The 15768-nt window shown below is 33.6% G+C and overlaps 1 protein-coding gene and 1 non-coding gene across 2 annotated transcripts in view; one reads left to right on the top strand and one right to left on the bottom strand.

Annotated features, from left to right (window-relative positions):
* Positions 1 to 15768, top strand: part of NCKAP5 (NCK associated protein 5) — a 926355-nt gene that overhangs the window by 262110 nt on the left and 648477 nt on the right. The gene's annotated exons all lie outside the window — the stretch shown is intronic.
* On the bottom strand, positions 8591 to 8706 carry LOC123243306. Its single transcript, XR_006505855.1, has one exon. It is a non-coding gene; the product is annotated as a U5 spliceosomal RNA (small nuclear RNA).

Below are 15768 nucleotides of genomic sequence, written 5' to 3' on the forward strand. Positions count from 1 at the left end.
CAGGTCCAATCCCTATCATTGTACAAAATAAAAGTTTATGTGGTAAAAATTAGGGAGTGGATCATTTTAAGAGATTTGGGCATGGTGGCACCTAGAAGGATTTCTTACATGCTTTGTACTCACCTAAAGAATTAAGGATGGCATTGGGCCCAGGACTGCATATATTGCAGAAGAACATGCAATCATAAAGAAAAAATGGTGGAGTGTGTATATATATATATATATATATATATATATATATATATATATATATATGTGTGTGTGTGTGTGTGTGTGTGTGTGTGTGTGTGCATATGTACATTTTTGAGGGGAAAAGGATTTGGATGGCCTTTCTATGTTTTAAATAACTTCAGTTCTTCAAGCTTAACTAAAGTCAAATGAAAAAATGTACTATAAAAATAAACACTTGGGTGCTATTTTTACTCTGCTCCCAGAAAATCTGTTTTGGACTTGAGTATTCACATGAAAAATGAACGAATTTCTAATCTTCCTTTCTCTTTCTCCTACACACTCTTACTTAGGTCCAAACATAGAAACAAGAGTCTGTTTCAAGGAATGCCAAACTTCCAGCAATAGTAGATTTACTTTTTAATATCTCAAATTGCAAAGATCACCAGAAATTTAACGACTAATATAACAGGAAACAAAATGTGTGTGCAAAAGAGGTAGGAGTAGGTGGAGATAATTGAAATGTTGCTGATTTCTCGTATGGTTCCATCCCTACAGCTCAGAGACATTTTAACAAGAATGAAAAGGCAAATGGCCTATAATTGCAACCCTACTGAAAGTTCCTGGAAGTCAGGGGTAAAGATCTGTGTTCATGGCTGAAATCCTACAATTGCCCTGTATATCCTGTAAGATTGACTGGTTAGTCAGAAACCACCATTTGGGAGTACCTGCAAGTGCTATCTTTTTCTGATGAAATGGAGCAGCTTCATTTTAATAAAAAGCAGTAGTACAGACAGATAAAATTGATTCCTTGCCATTCTGTCTCTGATCTAATGATAAAATATTTCATGCTATTCTTTTGCAGAAGATTGAGAGATATGGGACTAGACAGCTAGGTGACACAGTGGATAGATAGAGTGTTGGGACTAAAGTCAGGAATATTCCTCTTCTTGAGCTCAAATCTGACCTCAGACACTTAGTTGCTACATGTCCCTGGGGCAAGTCATTTAACACCATGTGCCTAAGTTCACTTATCTATAAAATGAGCTGGAGAAGGAAATGGCAAATCACTCCAGTATCTTTGCCAAGAAAACCCCAAATGGGATCATGAAGAGCTGGATATGACTGAAAAATTACTTAAGAGCAGCAAATAATAAAAACAAGTAAATTTAGAACTGGTAGGTTGGCCAGACTCAAAACATAATTAATAGTTCAAAGTCAACTTGGCAGGAGGTTTCCAGTAAAGTAGTCTAGGGATCTGTAGTTGACCTTTGCAGCTTTAAAATTGTTGTCAATGACTTGAATACAGGCATAGAGGGTATACTTAATTAAAGTGCAGATGACACAAAGCAAGTAGGGATAGCTAACGCAGTAGATGACAGAATCAGAAACCAAAAGGCTGATCTTGACAGATTCTGGCATCAGGCTAAATCTAAAACCATGCAATATAATAAGTATAGATGTTTAAAAGTCTTGTCACGGAGCACAAAGAAATAGATGGATAGAGTAGTTGATCTGAAAAAATCTGGGGGCTCTTAGTGAACTACAAGCTCATTATGAACCAGTACTATGATAAGGGTGTCAAAAAACTAATGCAGTCTTTGGTTACATTAAGAAGCGTATAGCTTCCAGGACTAGGGAGGCTAGTGACCCACTATCTTCCACCCTCTTCAGACCTCATTTCAAGTTTTGTGTTTGGTTTTGGTTGCCATGGATTAAGAATTGAATTGATATGCTGGAGGGTATCCAGTAGAAGGCAACCATAATGATCAATGCCCTTGATTCTGTCATGGTATGATCAGTTGAAGCAACTAGAAAAATTTAACTGGGAAAGGAAAAGACTCAGGAAGTATGTAATAGCTGTCTTCAAATATTTTAAGACTGTCATGTGGAAGAGGAATTAGACTTGCTTTATTTTTTCTCAGAGTAAAGAATGAGGGACAATCAATAAAAACTGCCAAGAGGTAAATTTAGATTTGCTGTCAGAAAAAAATTCCTAATAATTGGAGTTGTCCCAAAAAAAGGAAAGGCTCTCCAAAGGTATAGGAGATTTCACTTCATTGGAGATCTTCAAACAGTAACTAGACAACCCTTTGCTGAGGATAGTAGACTCAATATTCCTTTGGGGTATGGTCCCTTCTAACTCTCAGTCATAGAATTGCAATGATTCTGCAATTCTTCATCCTAGTTTTATACTACAGAGAAGATGGCACAAAGTTCTCAAAACAGGAAACTCCCTCTTCCAAATATATTGAATTTAATTCAATTTATATTTTATAGAAAAGTTTACATATTTTCTATCCTTTTTTTCCAAAATGACCTATGTAAAAGCTTAGGGGTAAATATCTGTGGGAAAAGTTCATATATCAAAGAAATGAGTCAAGAAGGATTTGTTAATTTCCTACTGTGCTGGCACTGTTCTAGGCCCTAAAAGTACAAATACAAAAATTAAGTAATACCTGTCAAAAACACCTTACAAACTATTTGGAGAATCAACATGAATCTATATCGTATACACATATATTAAAAAATAAAATCATAGTTTACAGAAAAGAATTCAGAAAAGGTATTAGGTTCTGGAAAGAGCAAAAGAAGCTTCATATAAAGTAGTATTTGGGAGATAGGTATGCTATGGGCTTATATCAGGCATGAAGTTAGGCAGTGCAAAGCACAGAGGTTGGAAATGGGTGATGAAGTGATATCAACGATAGTCTGATTAGAAAATCTAATCCAGGAAGAGAAGTAATTTGTAGTAATGTTAGAACTAGGTCAAAGCCAGGTTATGAAGGAGTCTAAAAAAATAAACAAAGGAATTCATATTTCATCCTGTAGTCAAGGGAGAGCACTGAAGTTTATTGAGAAGAGTGACATAGTGCAACCTTCATTTTAGGATGTTCACATGAGTAAGAATGCTGAGGTGGAATTAATGTCACAAGAGATTTGATCCAGAAACACCTATTAGTATTCTATTACAAAAATATAAGGGTGATATGATGGAGGTCTAAATTAGTGCAGTGACCGAAAACATAGAGAAAAGGGGATAGATGAAAGTTATGTTGTAAAAGTAAAAAACGGATTTTGAAATTGATTTAACATGAAGGCATGAGTCAAAGTGAGAAGCAAATATCATACTCTCAGTGCCTGTAAAATTGGTGGTGCCCTAGACAGTAATGGAGAAATTTTAAATATGAATAGGTTTGGGAGAAACAGATAATAGGTTCTGTTTTTAGACTTGTTGAGTTGAAGATGCCTAGAGAACATCTAGTTTGAAATATCTGACAGTTGGAAATGTAAGACTTGTTCTTAGGTATGAGACTAGGGTTAAAAATATAGGTCAAGGAGTATTTTGCACAAGAGTGAGAATTAAAACTATGGAAGCCGGTGATTTCATCAAGTGAAAGTATAGTGAGTGAAGAGAGTACAGAGCCTTGGGCACATGCATAGCTAAGAGGTGTGATATAAAAAAAACAAAACATTGTAACTCTGATAAAGTTGATTATTGCTAAAGATGTCATGAAGCAAAGAAAACAAGGAATTCTGTTCATATGATTTTCTGCTTGAATGATTTCAGAAATCTGAATCAGTTTGGCTTATCTTGTGTATAGAGAAGGATATTGTAGGCTGCTTATGCAGACCTGGAAATTTCTGCTATACAGGCTAAGTTCTTGCCCTCCTCTAAATCTGTACTGGCTGGGCACTTGGCATTTATGTTCAATGATATCTCACACAAGAGAAATAACTCCTTTAAGTTCATGGTTGAAGAGAAAATCAATCAAAGAGAAAAAGTTTAAGTAATCCTTATTGGTACCTGTGCTACATCTAGCCAAAACATTTTAGTATAGCATAAACTTCCCTTGTAGGGAAATATGAATGCATTCTACTCACAGAGCACCTTTACTTGACTTAAACTAATCATACTCACCTTTCAAAGTTCAGCTTCAACCTAACTTTTGGCATGAAGAGATTTTTTTTTAAATAAAATGTTAGTAATTTTTATTTTTAAGAAAGGAAGGAAACAAGACTCTACTAAGCAACTACTATTTGCCAGGCACTGTGCTAAGAGCTTCACAATAAGGTCTATTATTTTGTTTGATACTTATAAGAACCTTGAGAAGGATTTTCTATAATAATCCTTGCTTTGTAGATGAGAAAACTGAGGCAGTCAGAGGTCAAATAATACAGTTACTTGGCTAGTATCACACAGCTTCTAAGTGCCTGAGTCTGGTTTGTACTCAAGTTTGTTTGTTTTTTTTAACTCTAGACCCAGCTTTCTATATACACTGTGTCATTTAGCTGCCTTTTTTATATCATAATAATTCTGGGGTAAATACTCCTCTCCTTTCCTTGAAATTCTCTTTGGAACTTTCAGCCCACATTTGATTTCTATTTTCTAACCCCAATTGTATTTATTCCCTTCATGGCCCAATTTATCCTTTATCATATACTGTCTTATACTTAGTTTCATTCCTTTTAGGAGGGAGGGAGGGGAAGACATATGATTTCACGAGTGTAAGAAACAGTTGGTGAAGAATTTATTGTATGAATTCAAATCATCCTTTTATCTTTAAGTAATCTTTTTGGTTCCATGGAGTACTTAAAGTTGAAATAGGTTGCCTATGCCCCTGGGGCCAGTATGTGTTAGAGGACAAACCTGAATCTGTGTCTTGCTGACTCTGAGATAAGTTCTGAATCATTACAATAGTCTGTCTGTTTCACAAATAGGTATATACACACATATGCAAATGTGTGCAAGTGCATGTGTACATGTGTATTCATACTTGTGTATATTTTAAATTTTCACTTATAATGCTATTTCCTTAAGCTTTATGAACGTGTCTTTTACATTTTCAGTATCTTTTATAATGCCTATGTCAGGACTAGGCAAAGAGTGTATAAATAATTGTTCATTTATTCAGAGCAGTCTCTACAAATTCCAGATCTTGTACTCAAAGTCACATGTTCTGTTATGCACCTTATAGGTTAACATGAAACCTAAATTATCAAACTGGAGTAAAATCTTTGAAGAACCTTAAAAATGAAAAAAGGAAAAACTCTACTCCATTTAGAGATACTTCTATTATTCATTATTATAGTTTCATTTTATTTTTCCCATCAATTACTATTCTAGTATTTCTTCATGCCACAAGAGTAAAATTATGGCTATTAAAGGTTATGCCAGTACAGCACCAACTATAGACTGGCCCTCTAATTTGTAAAGGCTTCAAGGACAAGTCCAATTATGGATACATGTTCAATGACTCTACCCAGCTAATTGCAGAGAGATTCAGATGAGTGTAAGAAGTGATTGCACTTCCTTTACTGTTGTTTTTGTTTTTGTTTTGTTTTGTTTTTACTAGAAGATCTACCATGAGAATGGTAGATCAGAGGAATTTCATAGTTGCAATTTACTTTGATTTTAGACAAGCATTTGATGAAGTCTCTTTTGACATACTCATGGAAAATATGTAATACTAGGGACTAAATAATGGTAGATTGGAACCTGGCAGAATGAGTGGATTCAAAGAATATTTATTAATGGGTCAGTGTTACCTCGGAGGTAAATGCCAAAAAAGGAATTTCACAAAGAAACAAAATGGAACAAAACTGTCTAATAGTTAAGCTAAAAAAAAGAACTCAACATTTGTGCAGATGATAAATTCAATCCAATTTGATTCTGTTGTAAATGTGGAAAAGCTCATACAATCAGGCTATAGCAAAAAAGTATACAATAATTTCCAGAACCAGGATGTAATATTCCTGTTGGATTCTGACCTGGTTAGACAACATCTAGAAATTTTTATTATGTTTTAGGTGGCATATTTTAAAAGGACATTAATAAGCAGGATTTCAAATATGGTTTCTAGCTAACTGAAGAAACTTAGGATGATGAGTCTGATAATGTCTTCATATATTTGAAATGAAGCCATATAGTGTAAATTTTATTTAGTTTTGTCCCAGAAGGAAAAAACCAGAAACAGCAGACAGAAGATTCATAAAGGAGGGTTATGTCATCATTTAAGGATTTTTTTCTAATAATATGAGTAATTCCAAAGTAGGATGAATGACATCAGTAGCTTTTGTGTCATCAGCCAATGGAAGATATCTGAATCTGCATACAAATTGTTGATGAAATTCATTCTTCCTTCTTGATATCTTCAGGTAAAGACAGAATGATGACCTAAAAGGGACCTTGTAGAGGAGATTCTTAGTCTGTAGAGTACAGAATGGGAAGGGATCAAGGGATCATATAGAGAGATTGGCAGTGGCAGGAAGGGCCTTGTCTCAATACAAAACTTGAGTGAAGGAGAATATAGTTGGGAGGAGGGTGATATCTGAATGATGTGAGGTATGAAGGAGGAGAGAAGAAGCAGCTTTCAATAAATGTTCTCAATTTTTTCAGGGAACTATAAATTGTAGTCCTTAACAGAGAGTGAATGTAATGATCTGAGGGGGTAATCCAAGGTTTTCCTTCTGGAGTATACTTTTAAACTTGTTCATGTAGCTCTTTAGGGACACAGTTAAAATTAAAACAAAGACTTCTGATCCTTTCTCAAATGGAGGGATAAAAATCATTCTATTTAGGCTTCTAAAATTGCAAGGTCAGGCCTAGTGTTGTTTTCTTTGCTTTAGATAAGCTTCAAGTGGCCAAAGGACCTCTACAATATTATTATAATGCTTGGGATATATCACCTCTTGATGTAAGATATAGTTGAATTCTAGACATATAGTGGGAAAAACTAAATCAATTGAGTAGGGATCAGAAGACTTAGTAAAATTCTACTATGGCTCTAATGAGCTGAGTGACTAGTGTACATCTCTGCTCTATCTGTTAGATGAAAGGACTGGACTAAGTTAATCTTCAAAGTACTTTGTAGATCTTTCACTTTATAACTTCTATTTTCCTAGGTGACTATGTGGGGAAGAGGGAGAAAAGAGAAAGTCAGAGAGACAGAGACAGAGAAAAAGAGGAGGAGGAAGAAAAAAGAACAGGCATAGGAACACACGGAGAGATGCAGAAAATGTCATACTACTTTTTACACTAAGAAAATGAAGCCATTCTCTTGTAATATGGTGGTTTGGCAAGCTGACCTGACAAATCAGTAATATTTTTGTACATAGTTGCCTTAAAGACTATGTTCAGCCCTTTGTCTCTTGGAAAAGAATCATTCATTTGGTAATTAAATGGTTTGCTGGCAGACACAGGGCACCAGTGCAAGACTGGAGTTTGTAACCACTTGCAAACCATTGTCTAGGAAAGCATTCGATTGAATAATGTTTAATTTTCCACAGACACTATGAGCACAGCATGGTGGAGAAAGCCAATTGCACAGTATAAAACCCATGTAGCGGTTGGGCGATATTCCTTCTTCAGGGTAATTGCATTGTGTAGTGATGACTCCTCAGTGTTCTCTGGAGACTACTGGCTCTCAGTGTCTAATTGAAAGCTACCCATGTTTATTTTTACATGTCTTTATTAAGTATTTGGTGCTAATTTTCATATCCCCCAGCTTTGAAAATGAAAATATGAACAGGTTTGATTATGATAGACACCACTGAAACAAGTTTGGCTTAGAATTAAAATATTTACTACAAATGTAGAACAATGTCTCTTAGCAGCTGAATGAGATTCATATAATAGGATTATTGCCTTTAGTATAAGAATTTCAACCTAAGAACATGGCCAGTGTGTAAAGGAAGGTTATATGGTTGAAAGTGGAAGGGTAGATGGTAGAAAGTGCACTCTTTTAAAAAAAAATCCATCTCATTAGCCTGGTAGAAAGCTTAAAATTTCTACCCTTAGATTATAGATATCATAACTCTAGGATGGCAAGTTAAAATACCTACATGTCACCTGAGAAAGGTAATATACAACCCTTTAAAAGCTTAAGAGGAATTACTTTAATAGATTGGCTTATCTTGTGAAGCATGACCCTGAGGGAAAGAAATAAATAAGTTTTGATGGGACTTTCAAAAAAAAAAAAACTACAACCTTCAATAACTAACCATTTCCTGCCACATCAAATTTAAATTTTATTAACATTCAAGACTATCATAACATGTATCCCACATTATTCTCCACTTCTTTCTATCATAAACCTTCTAATCTACTTGGGCCATCCTGCCTTTTTTTCCATAAGGTCTTCCTAAACTAGAATGCCACTCCTCTCTTCCTTTTACATACTCAAATTGTATTCATTATTAAATGTCCAACTCCAATGCTGATTTCTCTATGAAGTCTTCTTTGACTCCTTTGTTTCTCAGTGATTTTCCTTTCTGAACTCTTATAGCACTAAGCACAATATAACTTAGCACATTACTGTAAATTCTCATATTTTTTGTACTGTGACAGATTTCATTGGTGTTACCACCTTCAGTGAATGAACATCACAAATTCTTCATGCTGTCTTATGCAATAAGATTTGAACCCATGTTGTTTTTTCCCTATAAATTATTTACAGACCCTTGAATGTTCCTCTCTCCACAGAAATCATTAGTAAAAGACAAAAGATTTATATGATCTGAAAAGAAACCAGATTATGTACCCATGTTTTCCCCCATAAATATTCCATAAAATGAATGCCTTCTTTTTTCCAATAAAATCTGTTGGCATCTTCATAGCCATCCCTACATCATGTAGCATCCACTTGGAATATCATCTCAACTTCTGAAATCTAAGTTTCATTTAGGACATTTCTTTGAATTTCCACCAGGTGTTTCTTCTTCTTTTCCTCTCAACATTCTATTTCCATACTATATCCTGTTTTTTACTCAGGGTGTAAGCCCTTTGAGGTCAGGGGCTATTTCTAATTACTTGGATCTGTTGTCAGCACTTAGAACAACTACTACAATATAATAATAAATCCTTAATAAATGTTCTAACTATCAATCCTATCTAACAATCAATCTATCTATCTTCTATCTCTTGCACTTTTTGTATCTTTTGGAGGTCATATATCCATCTGTTTGTTCACTTTCATTCTCATTATGTATTAGGCCTAATTCCTTTTCTGTTCATCCATAACGCAATATATGTTGTAATCTGCTTGTGCATGAAAATCATTGTAAATAACATACTGGATCTTGCTTAAGTCTAGCATGCATCTTTCCATCCTCTATGAGGCTACTTATGATATTCTCAAGAAACTATAGTGTTTCATAATTTGTATCATATAGCATCATGGGGTAAGTGTTTGCATTTTCTGAGAGATGCTTTTATAATGGGAAATATTTTGAAGACAATGGTTTCCCAAATGCAACCTAGCTTCATACCCTTGCCCTGTTTAATTTGAGATCCAGTTTATTAACTATATGAAACATCCCAATCAATATTTGTTAAACACCTACTATATTCCAGGCATTGTACTCAGTTTTGGGCATACAAAAAAAGTTAAAGAATGTTCCTACGATTAAGGAGTTTACAGTCTAATGGGGGAGACAGCGTAAAAACAGATATATACAATGCAAGCTAAATACGGGATAAATAGGAGATAATTAACAGAGGGAAGATACTGGAATTTAGAGGAATTAAGTAAGATTGTGGAAGGTTTCCTATACAATGTGGGATTTTAGTTGGGATATAAAAGAAGCCAAGGAGCTCATTGGTTGGAATGGAGGTAAGAGAGCACTACACCTTGGTGGATGGCCAAAGAAAATGTATGGTGCTGAAATACAAATTTTCTTGTTCATGGAATTACTAGGAGGCCAGTTTCACTGGATGAAAGAGTATATTTGAGAGATTATAATGTTAGAAGACTGGAAAGGCTCCATGAAGCTAGCTTATCAATAGTTTTGCATACTAAAATAGCATTTTGTATTTGAGCCTGGAGACAGTAGGAAGCTACTGGTTTATTGAGAAGTGTGACACTGTTGGAACCTCACTTTAGGAAAACCATGTTAGAGGCTGAATGGAGGATAGATAGAGTAGGGAGAAGCTTGAGGCTCTGGATCCAGCAGCAAGCTACTGAAATAATCCTGGGATGAGGCAATGAGGGTCTTGTACTAGACTGGTGACAATGACAGAGAAAGAGGATATTGCAAAGCAGAAATCAATAGATATTGACAAGAGATTGGACATAGGAGGTAATGACTTTTAGATTCTGAGCCTAAGAATCTTGGAAAGTAGTGTCTTCGACAATAAAATGGAAGGTAGGAGTGGTGGAGAATTTAGGAAGAAAGATGAGTGAGTTTGGAGGTCAGCAGAGATAGATATACATATATATGCAGCTTTATCAATATATTTCTATTATTTATCTCTCAGCTATCTATTTATATATACCTTCCATCATCTTATTGACACTTCCTTTCAAATGACCTCCCATTAAACTTGCCTATGACTTCCATGACTCTCAACTTTCAAAAAATATATATATTTCCTCATAACCAGAGAGCCTGCTATCTTTTGACCTCCTTATTCGAACAAATACTTAGCGTTAAAATTCTCATGCTAATAGTAATGCTTACAGTCATTGCATTCACCATTTCCATTTTTCCATCAATACTTTGTTAAAGCAATTTGATTTGAAGCTGCTCTAATCATACATGGCATCTTTTTATCTTTTCTCTTTCTTCTTATTTCCAATCCACTTTGACCTTTGTTCTAATCAATCTAGTCTGAAGACACACAGAGAGCCTATTCTGAAATAAAATGTTTTTTGTGATCAGTTGTTTCCTGTTACAATGTAGGCAACTGAATTTTTCTCTCGTGTTTTTGATATTTCTTATTTTCTATTTATTGAGAAAGTATTCATAATGTTCTCAAGTAAAAAAACCTTCTGAGGATCATGAATGCCTTTGTTGGCATTTATTCTTAGATCCTAAACTATATTTTATAACAAAAAGTTCACCATCCTTTTTTGTGTCAACTTTTCGTTAGTACATTCATAGATATTAATGTGAAGTATTTTTTATCAAAATAATAGAATTTCTCTACTTTGTTCTCCGTGATGCCTTTAAGCTGCTCTTAACATTTTCTTGTTGATTATTCTGGTCATCAACATTCCAAGGCAAAATGGCCAAGTATCACAAAATTATATTTTTATTTGAAAATTTCTACTCTTAAGCTCAAAATTAAGCCAATTCCGCCAGTGCCTGCATTTTGTATATCCATAGAAAAGACACAAAGCATCTGGACACTTTTTTTTAAGTATCTCCTGGTTTTGTTTCTAATGAGAATTTCAATATGCATTTTATTATGTTCTTGAAGGAAGATCATACATTAAGAGTACCAATAGTCAAATTAATATTTATAAACACACAAAAAATGTGATTCTTACTCCCTTTGCCCACTTTTCCACAATTTAAAAAAATTTTGTCCATTGAATGAAGTCTCTCCAGCTACCCTTGCCCAAATAATTAAATCATTAGATACATCACTAGATAACTGGTATCTAACTTTCTGCTGATGAATCTCTCTGCATTTAGCAAGTCTGGGCCACAGGCGTCAAATAGTTTATTACCAGGACTATGTTTAAATTCCTTCAGGCTTAAAATAGGACTCCAAAGCTTACATTTAGTTTTTGTGGTCTGTTTCCACATCCTTATATGATACTTAATTAGCACTTTAGTAGGTAAGTAATATTGTATTAATATTTTAATGTGTTAATATTATATTATTAGACCCTTGAATATTTGAAATATTTCTTTGCATAAGACAAAAATATTTTTCTGTATTCCTTTAAAGGGCAGGAATAGGATAACTGTTTAGAAACCAGGAGCTCAACTATCAAAGGTTCTTTTTCTTTTTCTTTTTTGTTCTTCCATAAATCATCCCTGAAAGATATAGCCAACATGCTAGAGTGGTCTTCCATTGCATGTCCTAATTTTTTTTATTTTTATTTAAGCATTTTTTCATGATTACATGATTCATGCACTTTCCCTCCCCTTCCCCCTTCCTCTCCCTCCCAAAGGTTCTTTTTCTTTTAAATAATTAGAACTAGACTTTCTAATAGAACTAAAACTAGATGATTTGAGGAATATTTTCCATGGAATTCTTGCTTTTAATAAGGATTGAGCTAGATTGCCTCTGAGTTTTTATCTATGTTACTTGTCTATGTATCTATGTATCTGTTATCTATCTATGTATCTTTGTGTCTATCCATCTCTCTACATATATTCATATATATGCATACACTTATATGTATATATATACATATATATATATTTCTATGATACTGTGGCTATTGGAGATATTCAATGGTCATCTGCCAATGATCAGTTTGTAGTGTGCAAACCTTTAAACAACATAGAAATACTAGTAACTACTATTACTACTACTGCTGCTGCTACTACTACTACTATGACTACTTATTATTTTCACTTACCAAGACTACTTACAACAGATGCTTGTGTTGAATAGAAGTTTGAATAGATAATCTCCAAGGTTGCTTCTAACTAAAAACTTATAATACTTGAATATCATGCTCTCCTCTAGTATTTCTTGTCCAGCCTAAATATGTCCACTTCCTTGAATTGCACTTTATATGACATGGTTCCTACAATCATCACTTCTATTTAAAATGTAAGTCTCAATACTGAACACATGTATATATGGGATTGGGATTTTTAATACATCATACATTATACATTATTATAAGAAATATTTTATGCATTATATAAAATATAGTATATATATATGAGCCTATACATATGTGTATATATACATACATACATACATATATGGTAAGCCTAGTGTTTATCCTGTTCTGTGACAAGAATAATTATAGGAAAAATCTATTATCTTAAATTTCTCTCACCCCCAAAATCCAAGTTTTTGGTAAGAAATATTAATAATCTTTAGCCAAAATACCTGAAATTCTATCATTACATCATCCATATCCATATCTTTTGTGTATGCAGAGAATATAAATAATTATTTCAAGAAAGAGCAAGAAGTATTTTAAATTTTTAAATGTATCCCACCTTCCCCTGTCCTTAATGGATTCTTTATACTGATAATATATTGTTCCAGATCCGCTTTATCTTCAATGTCTAATCTTCTTTTATGATTAATAAGTCAGAAGAATTCATAATTAAAAGTGAATTAGATCATTCCTAATTTTTGTGTAAGTTTGGTTTAGTCTACTTTAGAAATGATTTAGCCCCCTGATGGAAGAAAGAGGTGTGTCCTACATTATCATTGAAAATGATTATAAATTAATTTAACTTAATATACTTACATCAAAGGTTATTACTAGAGGAGGAAGGGCAAAAGGCAGTGGAAAAAAAGAATGAGAATATTGTCAGAAATGGGAAAATTAAGGACTTAAGTTACAATTTACCTAGAGTAGGTGGAACTAACTGAGTACCTTGCTAGGGACAGATATTCTTGCAAGCATTATCAATTGGTTTGCTGTTTCTTATATAAAGATTTTTGTGCTTTCACCTACTTTGTAATGTTATGGAATGATTGTTCATTTTATGGAAAGGATTTTACCTTTTAAAGATCATTTGTCCTTCATGCTGTAGGTGATTTAATTTGGCAAGTCAAAAAAAGCTTTAAAAAAGGGATTTATTTCTACCAGCTGCAACATTATTAAAAACATTTTACAAGTTTATTTTTCTGACTGAATGGAAGGCCATTATTAGAGCAAAATATCTATTCCCAGACAGAATTAAAGTACAACTATTATCTTACTCCACATAATTTTAAAGTTAACATTAAAAATTACTTTTAACTTATGATAATTGTTAAAAAAAAGTATTATATAAAGTTCACATTTATCTTTGTCATTTGGGTGATCTCTTCACAATAAATATAGAGAAGATTATTACTCCTGTCAAATGGCTGTGAGACACTGAAGGGAATTAATTAGCAAGCATGATTATCAGAGATGTATGTCCTGCATATTAGCCTCATAAAGACTTGTGCTCACATTCGCAGAGATAAAAGTGAAAAGTTCAAACACAGTTTAACGGGTAATACTTTAAGGAAGAAAGTAACTAGGTAAAGAGGGGCTGGAATGATCTTGTTGGAGCTTAGGTTACCATTTATGGTCAGAGATTCTGGAAAACAATAAGTAAATGATTTATTTATTTTTATTGGGACGGGGTAAGAGTCTAGTCTAAAAAGCAGGCAGTTGGGTTCATTGCCTATAATGGATCTCTTATGAAACTGCTCAAACCATTCAGATATATTACAAGGAAGCATGCTAATACAATTCTGAAATGTTTGTATAGATATTGATAAACAAATCACGAAAAGTTCAGAGGGTCACAGTGTCTGGAAGCTTTCCTGACTCTCATATGAACAACCCTAAGTACAAAGCCTGAAAAAATTCTTATGCAAACTTTCTCATGGCATTTCAAAGCTCTAGTTCCTTCTGCCGAAATAGAAAACTGGAAGTATCCCTTCTGCTTTTATTTAGAAACAGGAAGTGACATTTTGACACTTGAAAAATGATCATTCTGGCTGGACTTTTGGTGATGAGTTAGTTCGGTCCTTAGGTCATCTCCTTACTCTATGTAAACTGTACTCATTTCTCATAGTTTCCAATGTGTTGTGCTTTGGGAAGGAAGAACATTCCAGGTTATGTCTGCTTTTCATAATGCTATGTAAGAAGCTAAGAATTGTCCCACAGAAGCAGACCTAAAGGTCTGACAGAATTATCAATTCAATCAGACCTCCTAAAGGCCTGACAGAAATATCCAATTATCAGTTGTAGAAGCACATGATAATCCTCTTTGAGGTGAATTTCAAAGGCTAAGGATTTATCCCAATATGAATCTTTCCCATAGTCATCATTTTGATCTATTGATTAATTTTATAATCGAGCCATTTTTATTTTATGTATAGTCACCTTTTGGGCAGCTCTTAAGAGTTCTACAAGATTACTATTCACTCTGAGCAATAACATCTTCTTTTCTTAGTCCTAAAGTGTCTTCGAGGAATGTTCCTTCATTCAAATATTCTTGAATTTGTAAATTTTCTCTAGGTTTTTTTTGAGTGTGATTTTATTGATATCAATGATTCCTTCATTTTAAAGTTTTTCTATACTAGGAGTTCTCAAACTTTATTTGTCATGGCCCCTTTTGGCAATCCACGGACCCCTCAGAATATTTAAATGCATAAAATAAAATACATAGGATTATAAAGGAAACTGATTTTACTGAATCATAGTTATCAAAATACTTAATAATCTTATCAGATCCACATTATGAACTCATGTTTTAGATGGACTATTCAATTATCTTAGTATCTCCTCAAATGATAATCTCCTCTTCTTATTCCATTCATCAATTCACTCATCCTATCTAAATTTTATTCACCTATAATAGGTCTTTTTTAGATGTGAAAACAACTGCAAATGGAGGAATCGTATTGGAAAAGATTTCCTGTTACTAAAATAAGATTGTGTTTTATGTCTATTACTTCAATTTATTTAGACTTTTTGACTATAGAAATAGAGTGGGCTTAGTTTTTCAGGGAATTGTTTATGATAATTATTATTTCTTTCTCAAAAGTTCTAACTAATAGTTCCATGTCCATCATGTTTTGGTGGAGTTTGGATTTATTTTTCCTAAGTATATTTTCATGCATACATATATATCAAGAATCATCTACCACTTTTTCTCCCTTCAAAGAATATTCTGAAGTTTTCCAAT

This window comes from Gracilinanus agilis, chromosome 3, assembly GCF_016433145.1.
Source record: "Gracilinanus agilis isolate LMUSP501 chromosome 3, AgileGrace, whole genome shotgun sequence".
Lineage (NCBI taxonomy): Eukaryota > Metazoa > Chordata > Mammalia > Didelphimorphia > Didelphidae > Gracilinanus > Gracilinanus agilis.